This window comes from Labeo rohita, chromosome 14 (genome assembly GCF_022985175.1).
Source record: "Labeo rohita strain BAU-BD-2019 chromosome 14, IGBB_LRoh.1.0, whole genome shotgun sequence".
NCBI lineage: Eukaryota > Metazoa > Chordata > Actinopteri > Cypriniformes > Cyprinidae > Labeo > Labeo rohita.
The window spans coordinates 31,459,706-31,478,022 of NC_066882.1; positions in this window are offsets into that span (position 1 = coordinate 31,459,706).

The window sequence follows — 18,317 nt, forward strand, 5'->3', positions numbered from 1 at the left end:
AGTCATAGGAGACATAAAGTTATAGCTAAAGATGGATTCTCACTTGCTTTCTCACCCACGCTTCTTAAAAACCTATTTTTTCTTTAATCTGTTTTATTTTTATATGGTAATAAAGCAGTTGGAGGTTTGCTATAGAATGGCTATATACTATAATCCATTTCAGCTTTTATGTTATGGAGATTTTACATTTGGCATTTCAAGAGTTGAGGAATATGAGTGGATGGATACAGTCTGTAGCTAAATGGTAAGTTTTGTTTAATGAGTGTTCTTGCTTGTGCACATTTTCTGCTCCCAAGTTCAATTAAGGCTAGAGAATGAGTGACAACCTTTCTTCCATATAAACACAGTTTATAAACACAATAGCTATCAACTCACCTCATCCGTGAAAGAAATCAGCTGAAGATGATAAGTGAAGTCTTCTCAAGGCTCTGCTGCTTTGATCCAGAGCTGCATTTGCTGTACTGTTGAGGCAGTTGTTGAGAACTACTGTTCCAGATGTTCATGGAGTCATTGCTGTCAATCTCCAGACAGTCTGCTGCACTTCCAGCTGTATGTAAACCAACCCAGGTTCACTGGAAAAACGTGCCTGTGGCAACATTTCTGCAAAATTATATTATGCTGCTTTTTACACGTTTTGCACCATTTTCAAAGTGAAATGTTGAGTGAATGACGCTAAAAGCATGTTTAATCTGCCAATGTTTTATTAAATTGGTTGTTTTATGAATCGCAGAAGTTGAATCTCCAGTGTGTGGCACTCAAAGGTTTGAAAATAACATACCACCTGCACTAAACACCATGCTCAAGTGTGAAGCAGACGTGCTATAAAACCAAATTTGCTGAGCTGACCATGCCATTTTAGCTTTGAGTCTTTGAGGTCTTGTATCATGACTTTTACAGGATTCATATGCAAGTTAAAGAAGAAGTTCACTTCCAGAACAAAAATTTACAGATAATTTACTCACCCCTTTGTCATCCAAGATGTTCATGTCTTTCTTACTTCAGTCGAAGAGAAATTATGTTTCTTGAGAAAAAAAAATTCAGGAATGTGCCCCCAAGTTTGAACTTCCAAAATGCAGTTTAAATAAAAACATATAGAAAATGTATATACTTTTTAACCTCAAATGCTCATCTTTTCTCGTCTGCGTAATCCGGGTCAATACAGTTAGGGTACGTTGAAAAACTCCCGTCTCGTTTTCTTCTTCAACGTCAAAATCGTCCTACATCGCTGTTTTACTTTTTTTTTGTAAAAAGGTTTTTGATCTTCTTTGCATGTTCACTTTGCAAAGACTGGGTCGGTACTTCTGCAGCGATATGTAGGATGATTTTAAAGTTGGGGAAGAAAACGAGATGGGAGTTTTTCGACACACCCTAACTGTATTGACCGTATTGAACCAGAAAAAAACTGAGTTCACAAAGACTTAGGACAAGTGTTTGAGGTTAAAAAGTATATAAATTGTCAATTTGTTTCAAAAATGACAGATCGTTTCACTAGATAAACCCTTCTTCCTTGGCTGGGATCATTTAGATCCATTTGAAGCTGCATTTAAACTACATTTTGAAAGTTCAAACTTGGGGGCACCGTTGAAGTGCACTATATGGAGAACATTCCTGAAATGTTTTTCCTCAAGAAACATAATTTCTTATTGACTGAAGAAAGAAAGACACAAACATCTTGGATGACAAGGGGGTGAGTAAATTATCTGTACATTTTTGTTCTGGAAGTGGACTTCTCCTTTACGTGCAATGCTGTACAATAGTTCATATAGCATCAGAAAAGCCATACGAATGGAGCCGGTCATGTGGTGCACACCTCAAAATGTATTCGTTTAATTTAATCTCAGTTTATGTGAAAAGGAAGAAAAGTTTTTGGTGTTTCGCTGCCCATACTTCAATTCAACTGGAGGCTACAGTGAATTGTGCATTGAGCGTAGGTAAGTTTTTGGAGTTCTGCAAAAATCTTGATCAGATTTGACATTCAAATAAAAAAACAGTTAAACAAGACTATCAAACCACCTTTGGTTGGTTGAAGTTGTTTTTTAGCAGAGGTGCCATGGAAGCATAATCACACAATTTTTTATTTACTACCTACCTACTGTACATGATGTGTTGAAAATTTGAATTTATGAGTGAACTGTTCCTTTAAGCACACATACAGTATAAGTCTCCCAACCAGCCGTAAGAAGTGCTAACAGTTAAAACATGCAAAGGCGAAAGCACTCACTGTAACACACAGCGGTCCTTTAAATACAGCTGGCCTCAAAACTCCAGCCTTGATGTCCATCAAAGACATTATTAAGCGTTTGCTGAGCAGAAAACACCCGAAAATATATGAAACATAACGACTGCCTTTAAGTTTATGGTCTGTTTTAGTATTGCACATGACTCTAATGCATGACTGAGGCAATGCGAGTACTGCAGGCTCAGGAATCCAAATGAACTTTGAAGTACACACAAATGTAATAAATGTGGCTGTGTGCCAGGCCGTTAAAATGTGGGAATTGTGGTCAGACTCAAATTCATGAGGCCAATCAAGGCATCAGAGGTGTTTTCTGACTCACTTTGCTGCTGCAGACGGGATTGTGCCCACTGCTTAGTCACATCTAGCGTTTGATTTATGAAAGCGTTCAAACTGCTGTGCCACCATTCTCTAAACATACTGAGGTAAACACAGAGTACTAATACATCACACTGAACTAGATTTTTACATTTTCTCAGAAAACATGACTGTGAGCAATAGTAATAGTGATGGATGGTGCTTGAATTATGTCGGGTTGTTGAGTTGCATGTTGTGTAACGTGTGATGTAATCTACGATTGCTGTTGTTTTCATTCAAATTCAAAGAAGAAATAAAGAAACATGCCTTTATCTGTCAAGTTATGCTGTCCGTATCGGTACAGGTGTGTCCACTCCCTCCTACGCACCCTAAAAGCATTAAATGGCTCTTGCAGGAGTTTGTTCTCCTCTCTGCCTGTCACCCCATTACCAGCATAACGCTTTTCAATCTGCACAACAGCTGCAGACCTTTATTTTCATGAGAATATCCCTTTAGAAATGTGTTCCCGCTTCTTTGTATCAGAAATATAAAATACCCACCCACTTTTGTCATGTTCGATTCGTTCTCCTCCAAGTATGACATGATACACCTCATCTGGTTCGAGTTAGGGCGGGGTACCCTGCGGAGAAGAAATGTTATTACACAATCGATAAAGCCGGCACATGATAAAGCCGTGTTAGTTGATTGGACGCAACAGACAGGCCGTGCTGCAACATACCTGCTCAATATGCTCTCATGTAAATTGCAATCTAACAATTGCAAGCCTTTGCCCACCACTGCGTTTTCTGGCGTAAAACATATTGCACAAATGTCCCCAATATCGAAGTACTTTCCATAGCCTTTTTAAATTAAGATAATTGAAGATGAAGCAGTCGAAAACCAAAAGGATCACAAGGTCTGGCAGAAAATCCTCTAAGAGGTACTAAGCTTACTATGAGACACTTTTTCTCTCTCTTTCTCTCTCGCTGTTCTTCCAGATCAGTGCTGGGGTCAAGCAGCTGATGTTACAACACACATGAAGAGTTTGTAAAATCATACAAAGCAGATGTCTTCTAAGTTTAGATTTTAACCTTGTCACTTCTTGGATTTTCCATGAGCCATAATGTTATTTATTGGAAGGGACTGGAGAATGCAAATAGTTGTTGTGTGATTGTACTAAACAAAAGGGCAGCACAGCAGGTCACTAGCATATGTTGTGAAAATGAATTAACCTGCAAAACTTTCCTGGTCAACCAGAAATCGTTTAGTGTAGTGACTTGTGCTAGAGGATTTTTACATTTTGTTTGTCCCATTGATATAAACTCCACTTTTAACCCTAGCAATTTCAAAGCAGGGTCAGCACTAGTTTTTACCCAGGGTTATGAAACCCTGCTCTGGAGTAGGGTTAGAACTGCTTTTGCACTGTTAGCTCCACAGCAGGAAACAAAGTGGTGTTCGAATGTTACAGTTACATGCTTAGCAACAGACAGACAGTCGCATGCTTCGTATTCACGTGCTTTGAACAGTTACGAAAACAGTGCATGTTATATAAACAGTCGCGTTTGAGGGGGAAAAAGTCAAATGGTGACAGAAAACGTGAACTGGAGTGAAACATTTATAGCCAGAAAGGTTCATTCAGGAAATAATTGAATATATAAGGGTTGTGCTAAGTGTGATATAATCACAAGACTTCTTATGTTCATTTAATGTTAGTTTTAATGAACAGCAATAGACTAGCCATTATAAAAGTTACAGTAGGAAATAAAGACAAACAAACTATTCAAAACTACAAAGGCAGTGCTCAAGTACAATGTTTAGCTTAAATAAAAATTCATAAAAAAAAAAAACTTAACTTGAGATCAAAGATTGCCAGTTAAATATACCCAAAACATCAGAGCCAGTGACAAATTTTATAATTAGCCTGCTCATAAACGCATATGTGGGAGCTGACTGGCCCGGTGATTGCTCAAACCTCACAACTCTGACTTTTATATATGGAGTTTATATACACAACTTATATATACATGGGCCATTCTACAGAACTGGTCCAAAGTCAGAGTTGGAAACATCTTGAAAAAAAGTCTATTTCCAATTGCATATTGTATGTATGCAAATTGTATAATATCCAAGGTGCATATTTCTAGCAATTGTGCTGTTAATACTCATATTGTTTTTTTTATATAAAGTTTTGGAATATTTGTCCTCTCTCCAAATTTGTCACTACTGAAAGAGTAATAATAATTTAATTAGAAGGGTTATATTGACCTATTAAGATTTTTGCTTACATCTACATTGTATTTATTTATTTATTTGTTTATTTATTTATTTTTTATTATTTTTTTTTGCTATGTTATTAACATTTTTTTACAGAGGTAAATCAATAACAATTACATTTTTAACAATATTTCAAGTGTAATTTATGAGATTTGTTGTATTTTGAATTCAATTCTTCTTTTGAGCCAAAAATAACAACTTAGTTGATAATTCAGTATACTTTATTTCTGACAGAACATCCCATGTTTCGGTAGTGACTGCACATTTTCGGTAGTGACAGTAATGCTTTGGTAGCAACCACATCACATTACAGAATTTTTAACTTGCATACTAAGGCTGCGTTTACACTAGTGCATTTTTGTTTTAAAACACATACATTTTGCTACGGTTAAGCCTGTCGTTTACACTAATCTGCCGTTTTCGACCCTTGAAAACAGACTTTTGAAAACACTACAGACCCTGTTTTAGTTTGAAAACTCCAGGGTTGCGTTTCAATGTAAACTGACCAAAACAGAGACTTTTGAAAACGATGGCATGGCTGCCCACATTTGCTCTGCGTATCCTTGACGACTGTGTAAACAATAATATCATGCTCATTGTTGTACCCATAGATATGTATAGGTAGATTCCCCATTTGACTGCTCCAAGCACCTGACATGTCCACCATTTAAATAATAGGGAATTTACCTATACTTATCTGTGGTTGTACCTGCATGAATGGTCATGACATGCATTTTCGGTTGAGTTGTGTGGATAGAGATCGTTTCTGAATGCAGTGAATACGCCAGTGTAGACGAGAATCGTTTTCATTTTAAAACGCCGTTTTAAAATTAAAACACATTGGTATAAACAGGGCCTAAAATACTATTAAAGCATACTAAAATACAAAAAAATTGCATAACTGTACTAAAATTTTGTTTATTAATATGAGAATTCCCAGATAGCACACGTACGTCTGCAAGATGTCTGGTAAAGATCTCTCGATCTGGAAACATCTTCTGTGTAAAAAACGTCTGGCAGACGTCTGTAAGATGTCAGTTTTACATACATTCTAAATCATGAACATCTTAAAGACATCTAATAGATGTCTATTTGACATCTGATAGGAAACGTCCAATAGATGTATTAGTATTGCAGGTGAGTAAACTTAGTGAGAAATACGTCTTGCAGATGTAAATGCAGACGTCTCCGAGATGTACATGTGCTGTCAGAGTTATGTGTTCCCGTTTGTCACTACCGAAACAATGATGACATGTTTTGGTCGTGACTGTTTCAGTAGTGATAAATTTATGGAATAATACACAAAAAACAAAGATGTCATTACCAAAACTCCACCAAATGTTTTGGTAGTGAGTGACAATTTTATATACTTTTGAAGCTAGCTCAAAGATGCTAATCAGCACATGGTTAGCTAGCACAGTGATACACATATAAAAAAGTGTTATGGAATAACTCCCAAAAAAGTGTGCTCAATTGCAGAAAAGAAGGTGTTTGGGTAGTGACGTTCCTACCAACACAGATTTTCAGACTTCTGAACACATGTACCTCAAAATGATGGGGCCCATCTACTCATCATGTAGTTACGAGAGAGAGAGACACATGAATATTTTCTAATCATAAGTGTAGGGATGTAGTTCAAATTTAATATCAGTCTCAGCCAACGGAATATAACCTACACTGTTTCGGTAGTGACATGAAAATGGGGGACACATTTTTTTTAAAACTAAACTTTCATAATTTACAAAGAAAATATAAAAGAAATATTTTTTTGAAATTCACTTTTTAAAAGAATAAAAAAGATAAACTTAAATGCTTTTTAAATGTATATATTTGAAGTTTAAACAATTACCTTCTTGCCTATATAAAAAGAGTAGAACCAGATGACTTTCAATTGGAACAGTACTTGGGCAGCAACTGATGACACGTAACGCGTATTAAGATGACTTTTCAAATACATTAATAGGCTATTAATAGTTCTCGTCATTTTTGAAGTTTGAAACCTTTAGTCCCAGAATCTGTATTTTTGGGTGAACAATTTATTCAGCTGCGGCTGGAATAATGTCATTGATTTACCTGCTATGCAACAGTAAGTACGTCTTGGATCATGAGAGAGGTGGACTGTGAAACACCAGCGATTAGCACAAGGGTGGCCACGGGGTCAAGGCTGCCTACAATATACACATTTGCATTTGAGATAACTCCATTACGCCTGTGGGTCAGGCGTTGATAAAGGCTGTTGTTTTTTTTTTTTTTCATTGTGCTTAATCTAACAGTTCCGTTTCAGGCTGGGTTATCAGTTTTTACAACTTAGTGGGCTAACCTTTCCTTCTGCAGTGGTATTTACGCTGCACAGCTTTTACATGAAGAGCTTTCATTGAAACAGACGAAGATGTACGTCCAGCTGGGCTTGTTAGCAGCTCGTTTTTTTATCCATGTAATCATTTATACTTGCCAACACTGAGGCATTATTTGAATAGCCGACATTTTCCATCCATCCCTTCTGATTATATACAAAGGCTAATGAGAGACATCAGACTTGTTTTCCTGTCCTCCAAGTACGCGAGTTCCAACGCGAGATACGTTCTCCCAGCATCCTTTGATGCCAGCAGTGAGCAATCATTGTAATTGGCCATGGCAATACCGAAGAAACGCTCAGAACTGGGGAAAAACACGGGATTGGAAAATTGAATCAATATCATTAATCACACACAGGAATCTCATATTAATTATGTCTGCTTTCTATTAGGGTCTGTGCACACATGGAAGTTAGCAAGGCCGTCGCTAAAATTCACAACGTTCAGGGGAAAAAAAATTGCGGCTAGGTTCTGTTTCCTCTTGGTCAGGAGACTAGACCGTACAGCTGTGTTTCCAAATTGCTGGGTCGTAACCCAAAAGTCAAAGATCCGTCAGACAGCAGGGGAAAACTTATGTAAATATGTAAATAATTTGTTCTGTCTTTTAGAAAAAAAAAATCTTTGTACTTTTTTTTTTTTTTTTACAAAGAATGATTTAGTAGAATTTAGACATTTTTGGCAAATTTTCAACTAAACTTTTTTCTTTTCTTTATTGTGGACATTTTATCTGTCATTAGCTTGCTGTGAATTTATCTTAGAATATCACATAAAACATTTGCAAATAAAGCACCGTTCCCTGTGTTGAAATTCACTTGCTGGGTAACTGACTCAAAGTAATAATAATAATAATAATAATAATTGCTGCAATCGGGGAAGCCTATGGCTCTCTTTTCTAAATAATAGATTACTTTCACATCAGAGTGTGCAGAGTGTGTGTTTCTTGAAACACAAAAACAAAATGTGTCATGTTATCTTATGTTTAAAGGCGTATGATGTTTGGGAACACAATTGTGTGAGACAGTTCAGGGAGGTAACATACCAAATCATTTGGATGACGGACTTTGGCGCAGGCATTTCAAAACGATGAAAACGACATTTGAGATGGTGTGCAATGAGATTTGGTGTGCTGGTTAGACCATTTACCCAATCACATGATCTTTTAAGGCAAAGTTTTTAGTTGTGTATCAAGAAGTTTAATAGTTAAATATGTTTTCTTCACAGTTTATGTTTTCTTATTGGTTTTAAAAAAGTTATCTGCTCTAATTGAGTGCGTACATTTTTTTTTTTTTTTGTGCATCTTGGCATTTGCATGCAGGATTTATGCAATATCCTGAAATCTTAATGAAAAACATGTGGGTGGAACACATTGATCAGTCACATTTCCGTTGCTGTTTGTGTTTACAAATTTATCAGTTTTCCTGTCAGTGTCATGTTAAACATTTTGCATGTTTTATGCATACCGTTCTAATGTTAATTTTTTTTTTTTTTTTTACTAAACCGTTTTAGTGCTGTCTTGGGTCACCACTTGATTTTTTGTGTTAACCATTTGAGAGCCACTGCTATGGAGGACCCTAGTGTGCACCCTCATTACCTGGGACAGCTGGAAGTTAGTATTACATTGCCTTGATCTGTTCTCAATGGCGCAAAGTGCACCATTAGAGTAGCATTACACTTAAGAAAAGCCGGAATGATGGAAATTATATGGCGTATTAGGTCATCTTTTGTGGGGAGGATGAGTCTTTAGGTGATGAGGTTTGTCATGGGTGTGTTCTTTCACACCGTGTGCTTCCTTCTGTCCTCCGCTTCAGACGTGACACAACATTGATTTTGGAAGTCAGACCACGCAGCGGTTTATCAGATCCCAAACAGGTGTGGTCGCCCTTCCTATTCATAATCTTTGTGTAAAATGGTTAATCTCTTGCATTTGGGTTGGGTTGTCTTTGAGTTGTTATTTCAGTAGTTTGTATGAGTTATAATGCTTTGCATTTCGTCAGGTTTATGTCAAATGTTGACCTAAATGATCTAAATGATACCTCATCATTAGGGATGCACTATAAAAACAGGCATATCTCCTGAATACGGAAGCGGCTGAGATAGCAACTCTCGCAAATCATCCTCATTGGATAAACCACCCAATTTCATCTCTCAACGCACAGAGAAATCACACAGAGCCAGAGCCGTTGATTATGAAGAATAAATTGAACATGGCAGATTTTGGGTAAGGCGGTGAGACATGAAACAAAAAAGCTCTTGAACAAACAGTTTCATGCATGTGTGTTGGCTCGAGAGCGGGTGACCTCGTCCAAAGTGACACGCTAGTCCTGTGAGGCAGCAGTACGCGCTTGAATTTGTCTCTGAGCTGATGCCAGGCGCAAAGGTGGAGAGTTGTCCAGCGTTCACGATGGCAATCACTTTGTTTTTCTCGTTTGACATAATGCCGCCCGAAAAACTCGCTCAAGTGGAAAATTCTTATGCAAATGCAGCACGAGACGCATGACAACTGATCCAGCCAAGCTGGGCAGCGTGCTTTGGCCACGGGCATGTGAACGGGAGCAAACACCCACCTTTGAAGTCACGTCACTTACGTTCTGTTTTCCTTGGCTTTCGTGCGGAACGGAAAATACAATGTAACATCTTTCTCAGCGTGGCCTAAGAGAACAGGTTTGCTTTTTTGAACATGAAGGAGCTCTTTGAACATGACTAATGCCACTTAATCCCAAACTCAACAAACTTTAAGCTTTAAGATTGGACAAATTCCTCTCAACACGGGGTGGTTCTGCTCTTCGCCTTTTCTTTCTTGCCTTTATCTGAAGTCTCTGACATCATCTGAACATCATTATGTATGTTCATGAGTCTGATGTCATGTGAGCCAGCGCTAATCCCATACTTGTTATAGCAAGAGAGCAATCGCTACATAAACAACAGTGGTATTTTTATAACCGCTGTCCTGCATTGACAGAGCACGCGAGGCAGCCTGAGACGCTTAACGAATTAAAATCTGACCTCACATGTCTGTGTACTACAAAGATATTCTCACATGGACGCAAAAACAATGGCAGGTGAAGAGTGACGCACTCCAACTTGTGCATACGTTCAATGTTACAATCTCTCCGAGATAGCCAGTGTAAATACCCACAGTGCATCTATAGGAAAACTATGTGAAAACATATACAGAAGAAATTCCCATACGCAAATACTCATGCTGCATAATACGTGCGTTATTGTAGCGTTATGACATGAAAGACATCTGGCCAGTGTTTAGCATTACAGGAACAGTAAGGCTTTTTTGTTTGTCATTTCTGTATCAATCTCACATCTGTTGCACATTTCCATCATAATTAAACTTGAAGTGCTATCCAAAGAAAACACATCAGTGCCTGACCAAAATAAGATGAACTCCGTCTTTAATGCCGTTTCCCATCCATGAATCAAGCCCGAAAGTGTTTGTATTTATACCATAACATCAGTTGCTAAATTTATATGGGCTTTCGCATAAGAGAGCTACGGCTAATCGCCTGGAGAGAGATCAGGTCATGTCATCTGTCTCTTTATCATGTCAGGGTCACAGTCAGCACAAGAAACAGCGAGTCATGGGAAAAAACTAATCTGCTCATTCAGTGACAGCTTGGAAAAAATGCTTAAAAATACTTGGAAAAAACAAGATGTGTAGAATTATGTTAATTATAACAAGCCCTTTATTCCAGTAACACAGTACCACTGTGGACAGCGAGATTAGATCAGATGTTCAAAACACAGTTTTGCAGCCAAGGACACATTACAGAAATACATGAGTACATTTTTCCACTTCAGGAGTATTTGTTGTGTTACGACCTGCTACAGAAGCATAATGCCCATTCTAACGGGGGCCCATGTTTCCTCAGATTTTCTGAGCCAAGTAGATTTTAAATGCACATTCCTGAAAAAAGAAATGTCAAGCTAACTGGACCATAAAATCCAGCCAAACCTTGACCCTGATACCAACCACTACTTCTGCATCTATCAAACTCCACCTTTTGAACTCCAAGAATTTGGCACTTGTAAAGAACTTAGAAAAAGTAGGTTCTTCAGTGCATTTAGAACACACGCAGAAATCACAGACATTTGGATGCAACTCATAATTTGTAACTTGTTTTTCCTGTTCTACACCGATGTCGATGTCGATGGACTAAAAGCTAACAAACATACACAGTAAGCCATAAAATTTACAGCTGCATTCATACTTATTTGGTGAGGTGTGTGTCGCACCAGGACGGTCACCTTTGGCAAGTCTGCATGTCGGCTTTGATCCCTTTGATTCCCTATCCCTATTGATTTTGATACACATCCAAAATAATCTCCTTTTTACATTATACCTACCGATAACACTTTAGATTGAGGAACACATATTCACTATTAACTAAAAGTCGTCCCTCAGTAAACTCCTAATTTACTGCTTATTTATAATAAGTAACATAGTTCCCCTTCAGGAACTCAAACTGGGTCAAAAACGCTTTGGGAATACCCTCTGCGTGACCGTGTGCTGAAGCACATGTGGAATCAGTCCAGTAGAGAAGAAAGGCGTCACTAGCGGAGGGACGTGAGCAACCAGGAAGCATAAAGGCGCACCCGGCAAACACACATTAGCTTCTGCTCTTAAGTGAGTGCATCTGTGGTGTGTGTCTTTGCAAAAGCATTCAGTCAGACAGTTACACTCTGTATAAAAAGCGAGAAACAATGAGCAGGTGGCGGCTTGACATCGACATGTTGCCCTCGCCCATATGGAAGAGCTGGGGTTAAGGCTAAAAGGCAAGAAAAATGTCATTTCTACACTACAGAGCCCCATTTATCTGGGTGTAGTATGGGATTCGACGACGAAGTAGGCATGTCTGTCACCTGCTTGTAGCGTACCGATCTCACAGCCATAAAGAGAGTGAGAGAAGGCCAGTCACTCACTGTCAAACAGTTTCAGAGACTGTTAGGTCTGATAGCAGCTGTGTCCAGCGTGATACCTTTTGGCCTGCTGTACATGCACATGGTGGTCTCCTACATCAAACGGCAAGGGGGTCTGTGCTCACGCACCCTATACAGGCTGACGCACCAGATCCTCTTCTGGCCTCAGGGAAAACTCCTCTCACTCAGAGCAGTCTACATACCTGGGAACCTCAATCAGGGAGCAGACAGCCTGTTGAGGCAGGGGCTGAGGTCCTGGGAATGGAGACTCCACCTTGAGGTGTTGGAGCTTCTTTGGTGGGAGTTCAGCCAGGTAGAAGTGGATCAATCTCGTCACAGGAAAGGACACACTGTTCGCTCTGGTTCTCCCTCATGCATCCAGCTCCACTTATACCATGGTGTATATGTGGCTGAGGCTTTGCCTGCACGCATTTCCCCAAATCGTTCTGCTCCCGGGAATTTTGAAGAAAGTAGTCCAGAATGGGGTCCGTCTCCTTCTGGTAGCCCTGTTATTATTCTCGGACCTCGTATCCCTTCTTGACAGCTCTCCGCTGGAGATTCCGGTCAAGAGGGACCTTCTCTCTCAGGCAGGGGGCTCCATCCTTCACCCCTGCCCAGAGTTATGGAAGCTGTAGGCGTGGCCCACAGCTCTTAGCATCCGGTCTCTCAACCAAGGTTGCAGACACCCTAGTGCAGTCCAGAGATCCCGCTATGAGAAAACAGTATGCCTCGAGGTGAATACTTTCACTTCTTGGTGTGGACAGTGACTGCAAGGCCAAGCGCAGTCTGCTCTGTCCAGTGCACTGGACGCTTGCATCACAGAGCTGCCCTGTGGAGCAAGGCAGATCAACTGTCTGTTTACTTCAGTTCGCCTAAGAGTATTCCGGCAACCAAACAGACTATGAGCTGCCAGATTTTTGGAAGCTGGCCCCCTCAGGGCACATGGCTCTTGGCATCCGGTCTTGCAATCAAGGTTGGTGAGAACATACTCTAGTCCAGAGCTCCCGCTACGAGGAAACAGTACGGCTCGAAGTGGAGACTTTCTCTTCTTGGTGCGGACAGCGACTGCAAGACCCAGTCATCTGCCCAGCTGGTACAGTTCTGGAGTCCCACAGGAGCGCTTCTCCGCAATGCTGTCCCCCTCCACTCTGAAGGTACACGTGGCGGCCTTAGCTGCTTACCACACTCTTCTGGGTGGTCAGTCATTGGGGAGACACCCATCCATTGCTCGTTTCCTCCTTGGCACTGGCCTACGAGTCCACTGGCCTCCCATCTATGGGTGTCAGAGTGCACCTGACCCGGAGCATGGCGGCCTCCAAGGCCCTCTCAGTGGGAAGACATTTGTGCTGCGGCTGGCCGGTTCTTTCCACACACTCCAGGCCTTGGAGGCCACCACACTTCAGGTAAACCTGTTGTTTACTAGCCCTGGTAAAATAATTGATATTTTGATTTCTAGATATGGCTTGAGTCTCTACTGCATACTGTATTTTTTTAATCAAGAACTGTAAGTCTATTTTAGGCACCATTCATGACTAGTACAAATTCTGCAGGGTAAAAGTAAAACTTATGTTAGCTGTACTTGTTGTACTATGCTTACTTGCTGTAAGTATGAGCAATAGTAATGGTGATGCTTTAAAAACACACCAATAAGTAAGTAACATGTGTCTACAATATGAGGCTTTTAATTATAAGCATTTCAGGTTCAAAAAAGGAACAGCCAAAAATTGACACATTTGTAATAGTTTTTTTATTGGCTCAGTCTTATAATCGGCTCAGTCTTTTTCCTGAACTGATCTTGCATCTTTGTTTAAAATGCATCATCTGACAGATTGGAGTACAATATTACAGTAACATACGTGCATGTGAAATGATATTTCCCACATGACAAGAAATTCCCATGTGCAGCCTGAGATGGATTTGAGTTGAGGGTTGAGTGCCGCTGTCCCATCTAATATCCTGAATGTATCTGTCATTGTTTGCGTTATAATGATTGCGATGATGGTTCCCCTCCGCAAAAAATACTCAAGTCAAAGCCATGAGTTGGAAAACTGTCTCCCTTGTGACATGGTTGCGATCGCTCTTCCAGAGGCTTTATCATTACATCACCATGACTGGATCATCAGGATCAAATGAGGCCTGTTACTCTCAACCACGGAAATTCCTACAGGACTTTACTGAGCAACAGTCTCTGTGAATTACAAGTGTTTGTTTCTCTCTGTGATAACTATTAAATTTACTAATATATTAGATAAAAACTGAGTGAAGTAAACTAGATTTTCAACTGAAAATTAAATGAAAATTAGGGTGTTGCCATCTGTGTTGACTTTTATATCAAATACTTAAATTTAACTAATCACTTCAATCAATCAGAATACTACAGACTGTTATCAATCAACTGTTATCAACATAAGAAGTGTTTATAAGAAGTCATCTTTACACTGCAAAGGTGGAACATAAGCTGCATCTGACATGGCATTTATGTTTAAATGCTTTACTAATGTTTGGTGAAGCTACAAAACAAAACGCAGTGCAAAAGCTGCATGTGTGTACTGTTTTTTATATATATACTTGGTACTGTTCAGTTTCCTGAAACAATCATGCTTGTACTCTGCTAGGTTGAAACCTTTTCAATTATATACTGTGTGACAAAAGATATTGACACATTTTCAAGTAAAGTCACGTTTTCAGTTTCAACATATGTTTTTAGCTGTTGAAATGAGGTTCCCTGAGTTTATCTCACATATTGTTTTATTGTGAGACCAGACTCTGGCCTATTTCACCAAGGTCGACTCCCTTTAAAATTTCTGGTTTCACTACTAATCCAAATGTAATGCAGTCAACACTGTTTCACTCATTTTCGTTTCATTTAACCTGCTACAACTATAAAAGATTTATTCTATTGTGCATGGGCATTTTTGCCCCTTACCTTTAATTTTGGGAGGCATTTTTGTTCATTTTGGTGGCATTTTTCAATCATTAATTTTCCGACTCTGATTGCAGTGCAGTTGCTTTGGTGTTCTGGAAGGTTCCCAGGTCATTGTTAGGGTGTTCTGACAATGTCTATAAAGTCTCATGATATGGCTTGAGATCAGTGTAATTCTATCACCTTGTCTGCCAGGAGACAATTATATGTAGAATCACTTAATGATAATGCTAAAAATAATAATAAACATTTTTACAACAAGCTGCACAATATGACCACACAATTCAAGATATTGTTCATGTCTATTGCAAAAATGCAAAAAAAAGTTCAATAAACATTAAAATCCCCATCCTGAAGTAACCTGAAGCAAACTGCTTAGCGAATGCCGTTTTTTTCCTCTTCTTTTGTTCTCGCATTGCTTCTTAATAAATGGGTGTTGTTTCAGCAGCTTTGTGACGTATAACACTGATTCAGTCTAAGGTGACAGAAAGGACAGTGGCCTTTTGCTATTTTGTCTTTACCTTTTTTACATGTGCACAATAATGCAAAGCGACTAATTCAGTTGCAGCAGATGACTTTCGGAAGACATGCACTTGTAAAGTTCAACATTTGTATATTCTTTCAGGAATGATGTTGATTGTGAAGGTTATTTCCTCAATTGTGTTAATCTTCATCGGAATATTCACTCACATCGCCTGAGTCGAGGTCCATCTGAGTGCATGGCTGTCATGACTGTACACCAGCTAAGGTCATCCCATGACGTCAGCGCGGTGGAAGCGCACCTGAGCACAGGCAAGTCACCCGACGAGTCACAGCGCTGACAGACAACAAAAAGGAAACAGTCTGTAAACCTACAGTATAATAGCGTTTTCATCCGCCACACCCCTCGTCTCCAATCCAGCGCCTCACCTACTCGATGCATGATGAATACTTCCTCATCATTCAGCAGAGCTGCGTGTATTAGCGATTCCGCTGGTATTTATGGAAACGTGATCAAGGGTGATGAAACCACGATAAATGAGCAGATTGCTCTTTTGTCTCCTCGCACACAGGAGATTATATTTAGTCCTTTTTTTCCAAGTGGCCTTTCCATTTCCAAAGAAACTGTTAAATTTAGACCTGAAGACACAACTGCTGTGTGAACAGGCATTGGAAAACAAAAATAGCATCAGGGGAAATGCATTTTGATCTACATGATGATGGCTCCATTATAGTAGAGTTTACACACGTGTACAATGAAGTCTGGGACTACTAGTGAAAATGCCTCTATTTTTCCACTCTTGTCAGATTGAATAGAAACACTTTTATTTCAAATTATTAGGACTGTCCAAAAATCTGCAGTTGACTGTCAGTCTGTCTGAGGCTGCACTGAAAAGAGTGAAATGGCCTTGTTCTTAATTTAAAGTGCATTTTATATTGGTGTTACTGAAAATTATGGTTTCTGGTTTTTGTTCAGTGTGTCTAAAAGCGAATAACACTCCCCAGAGAAGATATTAAAAGAAAAATTTTCTTTTTCATGTTTTTACATGGCACTCCATTTTTCTGCTTTTTTTTTTTTCTTTTTCTTTTTAGGTACACAACTGAAAATGATGCATATTTTAAAAATACATCAAAATGAACATTCAGGTTATCAAAGTTGTCTTTATTATATTAAGTTAACATGGAAAAAAAAAGATTAACTTAAGTGAAAACATTTATATATTATAGCTAATTTAGCTTTTGTTTACGGTGAAATTAAGTTGTAAAGAAGAATGGAAGATGGAAATGTCTTTTAGGAAATGCCGCCACTTATTCAGTGCCAGCTTGATGGATAGTAGCTCTTTTTTGATTACGGATAATAATAAGAAAATCAGTTTCTTGCACAGACCAATAGTTTCACTGAATAAGACCTCAGGAGAGATGGGTATTAATTTTGTGCTAATTGGTATGTTTTTTTTTTTTTTGTTTGTTTGTTTGTTTGCCTTTTCAGTGTCTCAGAATCAGAATCAGTCTCATGCCATATGCAGTGCATTTTTAATTGTGTCAAGTTCAAATTATTATTTTGAGTTTTAGAAATGCATGAATCATGAGTCATTCTGTTCCATTCAGTTGAGCATTATCCAGATGTTTTTGAAACCAGAAATGTGTCCAGGGTAAATGGCTACTTATGCTGGGTTCAGGATTTTAGCCCCGATTTTCACTTGCCAACAGTTTTGTGGAAATCGCAAATGCCTGAAATCTGAGAAAAACTAGTGTTCGTTCACGCGAGTGACAATCGCATAGTGTATGTTATCAAAGACAAATTATGAGATAAGTGCCATGAAATATTTGGCATGCTAGATATCTGGATCTGTCAGCAACTCACAGTCCTGCAGTGGGAAATGACATCGGAGACAACCTACAGCCAGTGAGAGTGCAGAAACAGGGAAAGGGAAAGTTCAGTGGGAGGAGTCATAATATACCTTCAGCCAATGAGAAAGCAGAAAGAGGGCAAGGGAAAAATCAGTGGGTGGAATCATAATAGACCTGCAGCCAATGAGAGAGCAGATACATGGCAGGGGAACGTTCAGTGGGAGGTGTCATAATAGATCTTCAGCCAATGAGAAAGCAGGAAAGCAGAAAGAGGGCAAGGGAAAAATCAGTGGGTGGAATCATAATAGACCTAGAGCCAATGAGAGAGTAGTGGGAGGAGTCTTAATAGAGAGTCTTCAGCTAATGAGAAAGCAAATGCAGGGAAAGTTCAGTGGGAGGAGTCATGATAAACCTACAGCCAATCAGAGAGCAGATACAGGGAAATGGAAAGTTCAGTGGGAGGAGTCATAATAGACCTTCAGCCAATGAGAAAGCAAGAAAGCAGATACAGGGCAAGGGAAAGTCAGTGGGAGGAGTCATAATACACCTACAGCCAATGAGAGAGCAGTGGGAGGAGTCTTAATAGACCTTCAGCTAATGAGAAAGCAAATGCAGGGAAAGGGAAAGTTCAGTGGGAGGAGTCATAATAGACCTACAGCCAATGAGAGAGCAAATACAGGGCAAGGAAATGTTCAAAGGGAGGAGTCATAAAAGACCTACAGCCAATGAGAGAGCAGATACAGGGAAAGACTGTTTAGTGGGAGGAGTCATAATAGACCTTCAGCCAATGAGAAAGCAGGAAAGCAGATACAGGGCAAGGGAAAAATCAGTGGATGGAGTCATAATAGACCTACAGCCAATGAGAGAGCAGATACAGGGCAAGGAAATGTTCAGTGGGAGGAGTCATAAAAGATCAGCAACAGAACATCAGAAAGCAACCATTCTCTCCTTCATATTCTTCTTTGTTTATTTT